Raw genomic sequence first — 15528 nt, 5'->3', positions numbered from 1 at the left:
TGCTTCCCCTGAAAATAGGTTGTAAGAATTTTGAGACTATGTTCAGATAGATTAGAAGCTGCCTCACCAGTTTAAATGTCTAGTTTATAAAGAATACTTAAGGCTCGCTTCAACCATCCTATCATTCCACAAAATATCTACTTGAACTTGACACTGAGATAGATACAGGGCACATTTTAAAGTGACACTTTTCAGTAATTTAGTTCTAAATGAAGTCATTATTATGGGTAGCAAACCCAGGAGGGAAGTTCACTGTAATTTGATCCTCTTCTACGGATTGAATTTTTTTTCAACTGTTCATTTAATCTTTGATACTTATTTTGACATTACCATAGGGTGGGGAGTGGAACCCTCTCCCTGCTCAGGGACAATATAAGCCTTTGAAATTTATTTTACAGTCACTAGCACATTCTCTAGTAACAGCCAATAAATATACATAAAAAGAAGTGGCAATGATCCTGAGGAAATACAGACATGGGCTGCATTCAATCTCTGGGTCACACCACACCACTCTTGTGGTTCATAGTAGAGAAAGAATTATTGATGATTGCTACTGATTGGGCTACTAAACCTACAAATTAATCCCACTTTGAAATCTGCTTGGTATTCTGTAGGTAGGCAGGCTTAAGAAAACAGAATTTATAAACACAATTAAGGAAATTAATAGGTGAATGCATCCACAGTGAGCAGCTACAGTGCAATTACCAGTTGAGGTAGAGTGTTCATCTGCTGAAAGGTGGGATGGGTGTGCAGAGGAATCTGTACAGGCTGGATCAATGGGCCAGGACCAACAGTACAAGGTTCAACAAGGTGAAGTGCAGGGTCTTGCCCTTGGGTCACAACAGCCCCATGCTGGACCACAGGCTGGAGGCAGAGTGGCTGGAAAGCTTCCTGGAGAAAGAGGAAGGGTGCTCGTTTACAGTGGCTGAACATGAGCCCTGGTGCCCAAGAAGGCCAAGGGCATCCTGGCTCATGTCAGAAGCATTTATGGCCACAAAGACCAGAGCAGTGATTGTCCCTCTGGTGAGGCAACACCCTCAATTCCTGTGTTCAGTTTTGGGCCCCTCAGTTCAAGAAAGACATTGAGATGCTGGAGTGTGTCCAGAGAAGGTCAACAGAGCTATCTGAGAGTCTGAAGCACAAGTCACATGAGGAATGGCTGATGGAGGTGGTGGTGTTCAGTTTGAAGAAAAGAAGACTAGCAGGAGATGTTGTGGCTTTTACCAAGTACCTAAAAGGAGGGTGTGTCAAGATAAGGATCAGTCTCTTCTCCCAGGCAACCAGTGACAGGACATGAGGAAATGGCCTCATTCTGGGCCATGGAGGTTTAGATTAAGGAGGACATCAGGAAAAATTTCTTCACTGAGAAAGAAGGATTAAGGATTAGGAGAAGGTTAAGATTGCAATGGGCTTCCCCAGGAAGTGGTGGAGTCACCATCCCTGGAAATGTTCAAGAAATGCCTACAGTTTGGTCAGTTTTGTTGACATGGTGGTGTTTGGTCAAGTGTTGGATTCAATGATCTTGAAGGTCTTTTCCAACCTTAATGGTTCTGTGGGTCTATAATAACATTCCCCCTACATACTATGAAGAGGATGAAAATATTTACTGCATGTGTGACCGGATACTGTTTTTAAAAAAGTGAATGGCAATAAAGACAACAAGTTTTCTGTAAAAGGAGTGTGGATTTCACTCAGATGATACCAATACAGCATGAGCATTCATGCCAGAGACAGAGGTTTAGAGGTGGGGAACTGTCATTGGGAATGTGCTCATGGGTGCTGTCGGGAGGACCCTAAGCACTTTGCGGGTCGCAGTAACCTATTGCCATATTAGCTCTGGTGAGCTACCACACACCTGTGGTTTTGTCCACATGGCTTCGCAGTCCAAGGCTGCAGCTCATGTATGCATGGCATTGCCAGCTCGTTGTTAACATATTGCCAGTTCATCATATTCATCACTACTGCTGTAATACAGCAGGGTTTTTCTTAAACAGCAGATTCATATATAATGCTAGAAATCTCTGTTATATTAGAACCATAGTTTAAAAATATAACAGCTTACTAGCCTTCTATGTTTATGAATAAAAGTTCAAAAAGCTAGCGTTAGAAGTTACAGGTCAGAAATAATTAAATATGTCCAATTAGTTATCTATAAACGTAAGAATTTTTAAGTTTAAGAACTACTATTATTATGTAAGAATTATTATTATTATTTAAGAATTATTTAAGTTTAAGAATTTATTTTGGGGGATCCTAAGAGAAGCGTAAGCAATATAAAATGAAGCAATATTTAATTCATTGCATAATGGTTGATGTCTTTCTTCTTTACATTCATGAACTTCTGGTATTTTCAAGGCAATTTAATCTGGTATGGATTGAACAGGAAATGAGTGTCAGTCTCACCCTCTGAGCAAGCATAACAAATAATCTACTACTAACATTTTGCACACCATGTAACATTTTTAGAATTTGTTCCAAACTGCTATACAGTTGCATTTATTCATCCTAACTTATAGCACCTGTTGCATATACCAAGTTTTACATTTATGTGTTCACAGCCCAAGACTGCCAGTCTTTGAACAGCCTCTCTACTGTAAAAGAAGAAGGATGAAAATGCCTGCAAGCAATTAGCAGGGCTCTCTATTTATAGTGTCAGCAACATCAATTTTCTCATTGCTAGTAGAAAAACTGAGTTTGATGTAAACTGAACTGTGACTGTTCAGCCTTGCACTAAATGGACCTTAAGAGTATTCTTATTATAACCTTGGCATATGCATCAAAGTCCCTGTGCAAGGCAACTGTGAACACAGTACTAGATTTAAATAAATATCATACTTCCCAATGTCAGTTAATAATTTTGCAGTTCTGCTTACTGTAATGTGTTTCAGCAACATCTAAAATTACAAATTCATGCCTCCCACCTTTTATTTAAAATATGTCAGACATATTGTAGACCGTCTTGAGTTTGAAACTCTGGAGTAATTATCTCACAGAAACGAGTCTGAGTCATTTGTACTGTTCAGGAAAAACAAACACATGTATTGATGCAGCATATTTGAAACATTTAAACTTGTCATTTTAAAGCACATGAAAGCAATTGGTTTCCAAGAAAATAATTAAAAAATATTTTAATAAAACTAAACAGCAAACCAACTGCAAAAGATGTTTGTTGGACAAGTAGAATTTGATTTCATAAAAATTACATACCAGTGATCCCAGGAGGCCAGATGACATAAATTCAAAAGTATCTGTAATACCAGAATTTTTTAACATTTGTAAAATTCCATGGAGAATGTCTACATAATCAAATATCTCACTCTTGGTATCCAAATCAATAAGGTGAAAATTGAGGGTAAGCTTGAGTCTCTGTATTGGGATTGCCTGGCTAAGCTTTGGTAATGATGGGACTGCAGGGGTGGCTTCTGTGAAGACATGCCAGAAGCTTCCCCCAGGTCTGGGAGAGCCAATCCCTGACAGCTCCAAAGTTGGACATTCCTCTGGCAAAGGTTGGGCCAAATCAGAAATGGTGATAAAGCCTCTGTGGTAACATATTTAAGAAAGATAACATACCCCCCCCCCCCCCCCCCATTATTGCTCAGATATAATTGCAGCCAGAGAAGAATGAGAAGGTGAGAAGAATGGGGTGAGAACATGTGAGAAGAATAACTCTGAAGACACTGAGGTCAGTGAAGAAGGAGCTGAGGACAAGAAAGATTGTGTAATACTTTAATACTTTTTATACCTTCTGTCCAACATCCTTTGGTTATTTAAAACTAAGGAGCAACTGTAGACTTTATTCCAAAGGGTAGCATCATCTCTATGAATGTCCAAAGGCATGGCTTTTTACCTTGGAACTTTTAGAAGACATGAAACTATTAAACTCAGAGAATGATAGCCAGAAAAAATCAGGAGGAAATAAAAATGAAAGAGACAGTATTAGCAGTCTACAGAGCATGAACATGAAAGGAAAAAAATGAATCCCAACATCAGAAGTGGAAAAGAAGGCAGGGAGAAGGAAAATCGATTAGAGCTATGATGTCCTTGATTATTTCCTTTCCAGTTATTCCTTAAGTAACACAGATTCTGACTAACATATGAAACCATTTAAGATAGAACTTGGAAATTAGACTTAGTGACTTCAGTTCTCATACAAATCCCTTATTCACTGCACTGAGAATTGTGTCAGAAGAATACAAACATAATAAAAGCACGCTTCTGCCCAACAGCTGGAACTTTTAGCTGTTGACCTACTTTCTTGAATGATGTAACAGGAGAAAGAGTTTGACTTTCCCACTCACTTTGAAAAAAACATATATTTCTGTAGAGTTCAGTGACCTAACAGTGTTTCTCTTTGAAAATTGGCAACCCCAAACCACAATCAGATGTAAACCACACTCATTGCATACAGAAATTCACCCCTCTGTTCTCAAACTTAAAAAGCTTTTCTTTTTCAATTACCTGTTCAATATGGAACATTTATTCTCTCTTCACTGTAGTGGCAGGACATAAATGTGACTTACAAGCAGTGTCACACTTTGTCTGAAAGCTAAGCAAATTCTATTGCTTTTTAAAAATTACTAATGTCTGGGACAGCTGCTATTACTCCTTGAAGCTAGAGGATGTATCCAGGTTATTTAAGTGTTCATTCTCAGTGTTCAGATGGGAAGTGGAAAATGTTAATGTGATCTATGTGACAAAGGAGTGCCTCTGAAATATTCAAAACAATATTACGTAATCAGTAGAGGAAGGTTTGGAAAATATTTGGTTCAGAGTGTATGCATAAGACAAATGTGATAATTTTCATATAGATGATATTTTTTAAAACACATTGCAGGAGAAATATGTAATATCCATATTTACCTCAACAGAAAATTTAGACAAATAAATTTCTAGAGAAACTTTTATCAGAATGCTTTAAAGGAGTAGGTTACTGTGGGTTGTCACAGATACTATGTCAGAATTCTATTTCAAGGTAAAACATAAGAACAAATAACTTATTTGCCTGAGAAATGTCTTGGTTTAACACTCTGAATTTGTAATTTCCATTTTAATTTTGCAATGACCTATTTTTTAAATGTAAAATACATGAAATCAGCATCAAAACACAGTATTTTCAAAAACCTGAAACAAGGCAAGTTTTTTTTTTCAAATTTCAAGACTAGAAGGGAACATTTTTTCTAAACTAGGAAATTTTAGATGTCTTATTGTTATAAGAACACCAAGTTTTTAAATCTAAAGTTGTTTACCAAACAAATCTTCCAGGCTCTCAGCAATCCTATTACCAATTAAAGGAATACGAGGGACATTAAATTGTTGCAGATATTTGCTTACTATTTACTGTTTTGATTTGCATATGTATGTTTTAATGGATGACAGTGACAGTGGTGGAGGGAACCTGGGAAAAACTGCACAAAAAATTCTCTACTGAAGCTTACCACCAGACTCCATCTATGTGGAACACAACTTAAAACATGGGAGAAGACAAAAAGAGTGGAAGCTTATAGTTATCCCACTGGTTTAAAAAATGACTTCCTACAATTCAGCTCACAGATGATACCTATTTCATGTACCTTGGCTTTTAGTGCAGTGGTGCGTCATTTCTCCCGGCTCCGGGCAGCTCCAGTGCCTTCCAGCACTGCCTCCTTCCGGAGCTTGGGCTTGCCGCTTGTCTCCCGCGTGCCGCTGCGGCGGCTCACCAGCCGGGGCTTGCCGGGTTCTGTCGCCCGCGCGAGGGCCTGAGGCGAAGAGGGGAGGAATGTCCAAATCACCCACGAGGGAGGCGGGAAGGTTTTATTGTCGTGGAGAGCTGCGGCAGGGAGACCACGACCCATGCTTCTGGCGCCCGCACAGGGGAAATGGCAGCTGGGACCGGGGGGGAGCGGGATGATATAGGGGGTGTGACAGGGAGGGCAGACGTCCCCCTGCCCAATTGGTGCGGGTGCCGCGGCGATAACGTGAGACAGCGACCAACCGGAACACCACAGGAGCGGACTCGGGGCTTCAGGGCAAGTGGGATTGCGGGATCAGGGTGACAGACACAGAACTCCCAGGACTGGACGGGGGAGTGGTCACAGGAGTGACAGGGGGACGCTCCAATAGCAGGCAGCCTGGAGTGAGCCACCGCGGAGGTGGCATGGGGGGTGCATGGGGGTACACAGGACTCGGCTAGCTAACATAGATTAGAACCCCTAATCTAAACCCAAACCCAGGATGCCACATTTTAGGACAAAAGTAAAGTACCTCTAACTTACCAGCTTGGTAGAGCAGCATGAGGACAGCAGTCATGGGGTATGCAAACTCAAGTGCACCAGCTCCCCAGACCAAGAATGTTGTCATGGACACCCAGCTGGCTGCCACACCCTGCTCTGAGTGTAAGGAGGGGATGTTCTCATTGCACACCTTATACCTCACCTATCACAGAGCTCAAGAGAACTTCATGAGAGTGACGAGCCCTCCCTTATGCACACATAGTTTTCACCTCCAGTAGGTAGGAACTAGTGTGAAAATTTTGAATGTTCATGTTCAATGACAGTCTCTGTAAGACATTTGGGAACATTCTCCAGCCTTCTGTACACTTTCTAAACATCAACACTGTATATGAATATGGGCTGGCAGCACAAACATCTCCTCCCATCCAATAAAAACACATTTTCTGTTGTTTTGGTGTGTGGGGAGGATCAGTAGTGAAATTCTTCTTTCAGATCCAACTGTATGAACCTATTGGTCTCAGTAAGGTTTTCATGGCTTTATACCTACAAACTTAAATTTCTACCTTCATATATTTATTTAAGAAACTAAAGGTATTTATTTAAGAAACTAAGAGACTTGCATGAACTCCAATTCTCTAATCTGCAATTACATTCTGTATATCTGACAGCAGTCCTGTTTTGAATTCAGCTAGCATTGTTTCACAGAATGGCAAGGCTCCACCAAATTGAACTTGTTATCAAAATACATTTTAATGTCAGCATTCCCAAAAGTATGCCCTCAAAAATAAGGCTTGTTCAAAATTTCCTTTTTTTTTTGTAGTGTTTTTTAGTCTTATTTCATTTAGCAAGTATAAACAATGAGCCAGAGTATAATTGCAAGATATCTTTCAGTTTTCAGTCTTGGAAAAAAAGGTCTTATGTTGCTGGAGCATGTCTGGAGAAGGGCAACAAAGCTGGTGTAGGGTCTAGAGAGTAAACCCTAGGAGGAGAAGCTGAGGGAGCTGGGGATGGTTTAGCATGGAGGTAGGAAGGCACAAGGGAAACCTTACAGCTCTCTACAACTACCTGAAAGGAAAGCAAGACAGGTGTTTGCTTCTTCTCTGGGGCAGCTGGTGACAGAACGAGTAGAAATGGTCTCAACCTACACCATGAAATATTCAGACTAAGATCAGGAAAAAGTTTTTCACTGAAAGGGTGGTTAACCATTGGAATGGGCTTACCAGGGAACTGGTGGGGTCACCACCCTGGAAGTGTTCAAGAAATGACTAGACATGGCATTTGGTGCTTGGGTTTTATTGGTGTGCCAGTGTTCGGTCAAAGGTTGGACTTGGAGATCTTGGAGACCTTTCCCAACCTTAATAATCTTATGACTTTGACTTTTCTATATAAGGCTGTTTTGACATTTTTCTGCCATTATTAAAGAAGATTGGGTATCTGATGTTTCAGAAATTGAAGTGCATGTATCATTCTAAGCAGTGTAGTTCCCTTAAAGTTAGTAACACTCTTATAAGAAAACAGCATTAATACATACCAAGAACATAATTACAGAATTTTAGGCAGAAACACACCTCTATATGCTATAAAATCATACAGAAAGTGACTGAAAAATTTCCAGGTTTTTTTCCTGGGGAAAAAGAGAACCAAGACAATACCATTCTCAAAGTCAAACCTAGTCTGTCAGTGTGGGTCCCAAAATTTCCACAGTTCAAATGATGTTTTAGCAGGAATTGGATAATGTACCTTAAAATAGAATGGTCTGTGAACTGAGATCAAATCTTCTTCTGCTGTGGTAGTATCACTTTTGCTCTCTGTGTTTAACTTAATAGAAGCCACTTATGATCAGTGACTCTCTTGAAATCAATTGATATAAACACACATTTTAGACTGGTACTATGTAAAGGTAGCACCATTCCACTGTGTAGCATAGCAAGCTGAAATCTGTGCAAGAGGAATAGCCATAATATATAGTTAATTGAAAGATCTAGAGAAGCTACCTATGAACATAAAACCGGACAGAAAAATAGAATTTAAAAAATCAATTTAAATAAAGTTTTGACAGAATTCTTGACTTTATTTAAAGTAGCAAATTATATTTATTATTAAATAAATAAATCCTTTACTGAAGAAGAATTAAACCATTAAATTATAATCTTCATCATTTTCAAATGAGAGTTTTCTGTACCCTTCCCACTTATCAGACATCAATAATATTATCTGGATAAAGGACATAGAGAAGTTGGGGGGAAAAAGAAAGACTTTAAAGACAAAAGAGTAAGAAAGGCAAAGATAAAACTAGGAAGGGTCTTTGCAAGGAGCATCTTTTTTTTTTAGAAGACTAACTGCTAAAGTATACAATACTACTCATGCACAGACATTCGCAAACTAATATTCATCATGTGTATATATGAAGTTTGAAAAATCTTATGCAATGTGCGTTTATAGTATGCTAAATACAGCACACTATTTAGAAGTTCATCAGGTCCTTTGAAACACCAAGAGTCGAAATTTTCAACACAAGCTTGCCAGTAAAAGTTTTTTTGATACAATGCTGACTGAATATATTGTGAGAACTTCATAATAGGAAAATGTTTTGTACCATTAAAAACATTCAATTTACAGTCTAAATGAATCTATATGAATATATTGTTTTCTTCATTTTTTTAAGGAAAGTACACACTACCTTTTTAATCTAGTGTTTTTGAAAGAGGATTAACATGCAAAAAAGGTATATAGAAAATCTGTCACCTTTGCATGAAACCTCTTTGAAATTCAAGAATCATTGATTGCTCTCTATAATGACATTTTTCTATTGATGTCAAATGTGTTCATAAAAAAATTAATTACACATTTTAATGTGTTTTAAGTTGCCCAAATAAAAACCTGTTCTACAGCATCAAAAAGCTCTTCTGTCAACAATGTTGGTACTGACAAGGAATGGAAAATTTTATCTGTTCCTCATATTCTCACATGCTAAAAAATCTTGATACATATTCACAGGGGATTAAATATACATCAAGTTTCAATCATTAAGGATAGGACTGCTAAATTCCTGTTTTATTTTATGAAGTATCTTCTTATTGCTGCATAATAATTTATATTTATCTTTGAAATTTCTGTTTTTAGTGAAGTAAAGTGTAATGTTTCATAAGGTCCCAAATGACTATGAAATGAACAGATGATTTTTAAACATTGTTGAAAGAAGACTGATTTGGGGAAAAATCATATCTTGTATATCTGTAAGCAGATACACACTCAATATTTACCAAATGTCTAGCTTTTCCTGGAGACCCAGCTGTACATTCAAGGAACTGCTAATGGAATTGTTGAATACAAACCCACTTTATATGTATTTAATAAACCCCAGCAATATTAGAGGTTAAAAAAAATCATTAAGACTGTGAAGTCACACAGTGATGCTGTCCCAGAATTGCAACTGAATATGCAATCCTTACCTATCCTGCTTTAAACTCCTACTGTAAGTTTCCCTTTTTCATGATATAGCAAACTTTCTTGAATCCCAGATTCAAGTAACAAGAGTGGACAATGGAGCTTCTCAAAGTGTAGGTTAACCACTCCTTTAAGGCAAAAGGATAATACATCTCCTCTGAAATAATTAAAATGTCTGAACTTCTTGCAAAAAAATGATGAGGAAAAAATTATTGAGAGCAGTCTGCAATGGACATTCAGTTTGTAAAATTACATCCCACATGGTTGGGTTTTAGCAAACATATAAGCACATGAGAAAAGCTCAGTAATGAGAATTTATGGACAATTTTGTCTATAAAGCATTGTATTTTCATCCCATGAGTAAAGTTAAGCTTCTGAAATAAATGTACATGAGATCAAGATTTTAAGTCATTGTAAACAAAAAATTCTGCTTCAGCTCTTTCTTTGAGGCAACAGGACCTTTTATGAAATTTATTTATAGGAAGATATGCATTATCCAAGTCTAAGAGTGTAAGTATAACTAAAAATTTCTGTAACCTTAAAATCCAATTAATCTGTGATAAATCTGCCTTCTGCAATATTTTTTTCCTTCTCTAAAGTATCAGCTCACCAAGGCCAGCTAAATTCTTATTCTTTTCTCAAGTTTCATGTGTTTTTCATCTAATAAACAAAAAGAAAGTTATATTTGTTTCACTTTGAGTTGGATCTCTAGCTGAAGATACAATTTAATTGCTATTTAGCTCTGAGTGCAAACTGCAGAACAAGAGATCAATTAATATGAGTAAAGAAAATAAATCCTATATAAAAAGTAAAACTTACATTGAATTAACAGAAGAACAGCTGAGCTTTCCCTGTTCTGGCTATTGGATGTCATTTCCTTCAATACCTGCCTGAGGACAGTAAAGGTATTACCCATGCTCTTGTGATGTAGGCTACTCTACTTTTGTTTGCTGACTCTTTCTGTTTTGCCATCTCCTGCCATTTTTTTGCAGATTAAGTGAGAGTATGAAGTGCATTTTTAATATATGTAGAAAGAGAACTGGTCTATCCACAAACTTGCTATTTCCACATCCACAAATTCAATGCTAAACCATTTAAATGTTTTCTGGAGTCCTGAGAGAAAAGCTCAAGTGAAAAGTTTATCTTCTCATTTTACATAGTGGATGTAAATGTCTTCTTAACCCACTTTCAAGAGACCAATTCCTCTGAACAGGAGTGCAGTAATCCTAACTATCTCAGCAGTGAATATCTGATTTGGGCTATTAGTCTTCTTATCATCTTATTAATTTATCTTCTTATATTTAAAGAATAAAATGTAAACAGAGGGAATCAATGCACCTGGGATAGCAGTCCAAGACAGACAGGATGAATCTTCTTATGGAGAGGTCTATTTTTTTCCCCCAAGCACAGACGAATCTAAAAGACTTAAGATACAGAACTTAGGATGCTGGTTCAAGGTACAGAATACAACCAGTCTTCTGTGAGAACCTTTGATTGCTATAATTTCAAAAGGTCCAGAGTTGTACTTAAGTATATTTTAAGCCTTCTCAATCTGACTTCTATATTCCATACATTTTATGTATGAAAGCTTATTTACAGTGGTTTTTGGTTTTTTTTGTTTGTTTGTTTGTTTTTGTTTGTTTTTTTTTTTTTGTTTTGTTTTTTTTTTGTTTTGATTTGTTTTGGTTTTGGTTTTGGTTTTGGTTTTGGTTTTTTTTGTTTGTTTTTTTTTTTTTTTTTTGTTTTTTTTTGTTGTTGTTGTTGTGATTTTTTTGGGTTTTTTTTGTTTGTTTGTTTGGTTTTGTTTTGTTTTGTTTGGTTTTTGTTTGTTTTTTTTGTTTTTGTTTATTGGTTTGGTTTGGTGTTTGCTTGTTGTTTGTTTTAATTGTCCAATGCTATAGCCTTATTTTCATTGTATAGTGCATGATGTCTAAGTAATCATCCTACAGTACCTGACTGCAAGGTAATTAATTCCTTGTATAGATTTCCAAGACAATTAACTATACTCCAGTTACTATAATTCTATAGGATTTTTGCAGAAATTGCTCTATGTTAGAAGTCACAGCATTAGCTGGGCTTGTTTTCCCTCAGCATTCAGACAAATCACCAAAGACACCTGACAATCTTTCTGTCAGTTCTTTTGTAATTTCTGCTTTTCTTCAGATAGAAGACCTGTTGTGGTGATGAAGACCTTCAGCATTTTGGAAAATTATGTGTCTGTCTGAGACAGCAGGATATCAACTACTATAAGCAGAAATAAATGTGGACTTGTCCACCTACAGAAGTTATTCATAACTTACATCTCAAAGGAGATCATTACTTACTTTAGGTGAGAGGTGAGAAATAGTTTTGCAGAATGCAATAGTTTATTGCCTAAAAATGTAGTCTTAGTGAAATCAAAATATTCTGAAAGAGAAAAGTTTTGGTTTATAAAAAAATAATTTGTTTTCATTCTTTCCATTTTTATAATGTCAGAAAGTGTGGGTTTTTTCACTGCAAATGAGTTAATTTAGATTTTATAATCTGATTTACTTATGCTTTTAATCTTATACTAAAATTTTTAATATATTTAAATAGTTTAGCACCAAATACGTATTTTGTGATGCTTGGCATTATCAATACTTATTACCAAAATTTTTCAGAATGCCCAACCAAGAAAAATTTTAACACATTTTTGTTCCAATTCAGATCTTGAAGAAACATATATACTTAAATCACATTGTAAAAGCAATTCTAAATAAAGGAGTAGAAAATAAATTCTAAGTAAAGAATTAGAAAATATAGGACAAAGGACAATTGCTCCTATAATCTGAGCTTGTAATGCAGCCAACCAATAAAACAGAATCAAGATTATATTCTTCAGATATTCAATCTCTCCCTGTACTACTGCCTTATGTTGTATTATCATATTCTTTTGAGGGAGTTTTACACTTCAGTTTGCAGCTATATTTTTATTTAAAGACATATCTCTTAGAATTAAGTCCATAATTTTCAAAATTCCTATGTGTATTAAATGATATCAAGTCCTACTGCTACAATCATCTCAATAATATATATGCACAAATAAGTGCAGTAGAAGTTTAGAATTAAACATACATGCTTATTCCCAGATATAGCTTTTTATATATAAAATGTATAAAAATATTTTAGTATAAAAAAGTTTAAGAAACAAAAATGACTGTGAACAGGCTATGAAATTGAATAAGTTTTGGGTTAATCTCATGAAGAGGTCAATATTGAGGAGAGATTATTTTTAACTGATATGAATATTTCATTGAGTGTTTTTGAGAAAATATCACTTCTGTAAAGCAGCATAATGAACAAGTGAAGCACAACTGTTTTGAACTGACAGTAGTCTATAGGATTTTTGCAAGAATCATAACAATCTGTCTTTCTATGCCAATTTCACTAGTGGTTGTTTCAGTAAAGTGTAAATATGTATCATAAACACCATCACATTTCAATTACCCTAATTTTAATCTATGGTATTTAAAGATAGCATAAAACACTGAACTCTGATTTTTCAAACTTTATGGGATAAATTAAAATGCAGCTGATGTCTAAATTAAAGGTGTTTTCATTTCATATTGAAATTTTCTTAGAGACCATTTGTCTTTCCTTCATTATTCCTGCCTGTGTGCACATGGAAATAACTGGAAAAGATTTTAAAAAATACACATTGTGGTTTGCAAATGTATCTTGCCAACTTTGAGCTTGTCTGTTTGTCCCAAACGTCTCTATGCCAGTTCAACAATCATCTCCTGCCAGATTTGGCTTTCAAAATTAACATATTTTGTATATGACATATGTTTGAAATTAGCACAAAATGCAGCCAAGAACTGGAAATTAACAAGGAAAAAAGTTATTTTAGCTAACATTTGGAGCCAGGAAATACTTTGTTGGCTTAAAACATTAGGACAGGCTATTGTCTATTAAATTAAAAAATTCAATATGTAGATTACAAATTGTCATCACCGCACCGTCTGTTTTGTTATACATGCATCATTTCTCCCCTTTTTTCACATGTACATTTGATGTCTGTGTGTACTTTTGTAGCTATAGATGAAGAAAAACATCACATATGCCTCTCATGTTAAAAGTGACTGTAAAGACTTGAAAATCTTGCAGTACTGTAAGAGCCAAAAATTTCTGCTTCTCATTAAGAACTGGCATATTGTTCTTGTCACACATATGCATTAAGCACGCCACTGTGGTCACTGGGCTCTAATCTTTTTTGCTGCTGCTCATTTGGAAACAAAACAGCATTTTCTTTTGTTTGTGCAAGACCCTTGAGCATAAAACCTGGGATCCTTCTCCTCCATCTTAGCTGAAAATTATACTATATGCCAAGGATGTTGTCATCTCCTGAATGGCCCCAGGCATTCGGACCTCCTTGGGACAGCTAGAGGAGAAATAGGGTGTGTAGCAGGATATTGCCTCTGCATCCTGAGTGTCATGAATGGGGCAGAGGAGGATTGTGAATGGTGGCACACCCAGAGCATCTAAGTCCATCTGATGTCCACCACACTGATGGACTGGCTGCACCCTCTAAACAGCTTGACCAAAAGTTCTGATCTTTGCAGAGATGGACTTATTTTTATTTGAGGAATATGAATAAAAGGGTAGCCTACTGTGATGAATAGGCTGCTTAAAGAATCACCATCAAGGGTAATGGCAAAAGCAGATTTTAATATAAATTTATGGAAGTGAAACTAGCAGAGCTCAATGCAAAAGTTCACTGTATTGCTTATGACCTAGATGAAGTATACATAGGAAAATCTTATTAGAATCAACTAAGAATGATTTACATGGAGAGTGGAATTGCAAAAGATTGAAGGTGCAAAGGATATGGATACAAAAATATAAGGTTACAAAAGGGTTTAGCAGCACCTAATTATTGACTAATTTAATAGTTACAAAGTGATTCAATAGGACTTACTAAGATTATGACAACAACTTGATTATAGATCCACAGTGACAATGCTCATACCATAATCAATTCACACACACAGAGGCACAGAAATTTATTCATCTACATGAGTAAGTGTGCAAAGGTACCCACCAAAAATTTCCCTGAGATTCAGTGAAATACTCATGTCAAATCTCTCAATGTTTCTCCCCAGGCATGGGTTGTGCCTGAAAGAGTCAGCCTACTTCTCACTATCAGCAGCGGTCTTTCAAGTATCACAAACAGGAATGATGGTGAGTCCAAGAATCACCCCACTTGGAGTCACTGTGTAGCCAGTGGCAGCCTAGGAAAACTCAAATGGCCTCATTTAACTGCTCAAAGGGCCTCACCTAAGACTGTGCTTCACACGATAGCAAGGTGATTTGCTGTAGTCACCCATAAGTTTCTATCCTTGCTGTATCTCAAGTTAGTAACTACTAGATGGTTGGAGTTTTTTATAAAAAATCCAGTAACAATGATGCCATTTCACTTGGACTATGATTCAGGTAAATGATTTACCAAGGATAAGAAAGTCAACTGCTTATCCTTTGTTCCCCACCTTGCTCAGGCAGCTGCTGCAGTCAGAATTGTTCTCAATTTTGTCATGCAAAAGCTCCTGGTAGGGAAAGGAGTGCTCAACTTCTTCAGTCAAAGCTTTTCAGGAGCTACTGAGGTCGTAGAGCAGGCTCAATACCACCATAATCCACCCTATTACTTTAGTAATAGATGGTCCACTGAATTCTAAGGAGTGGTGTGGTTGCCTCTTCTCTCTGTGATAATAAACACATTAATGCCATATTACAATTGTAATTCTGGGGTAATGTTTGGTTGAGATGCCTATTTGTGTGGATTTTGTTAAAGATGACTGACTGGTATTACATGTGTAATAGTGTGAGTAGGTCATTGGAACCATCCACCTGCCTA

The sequence above is a fragment of the Vidua macroura genome, chromosome Z (genome assembly GCF_024509145.1).
Source record: "Vidua macroura isolate BioBank_ID:100142 chromosome Z, ASM2450914v1, whole genome shotgun sequence".
Lineage (NCBI taxonomy): Eukaryota > Metazoa > Chordata > Aves > Passeriformes > Viduidae > Vidua > Vidua macroura.
Note: the sequence above shows the minus strand (reverse complement) of the source record.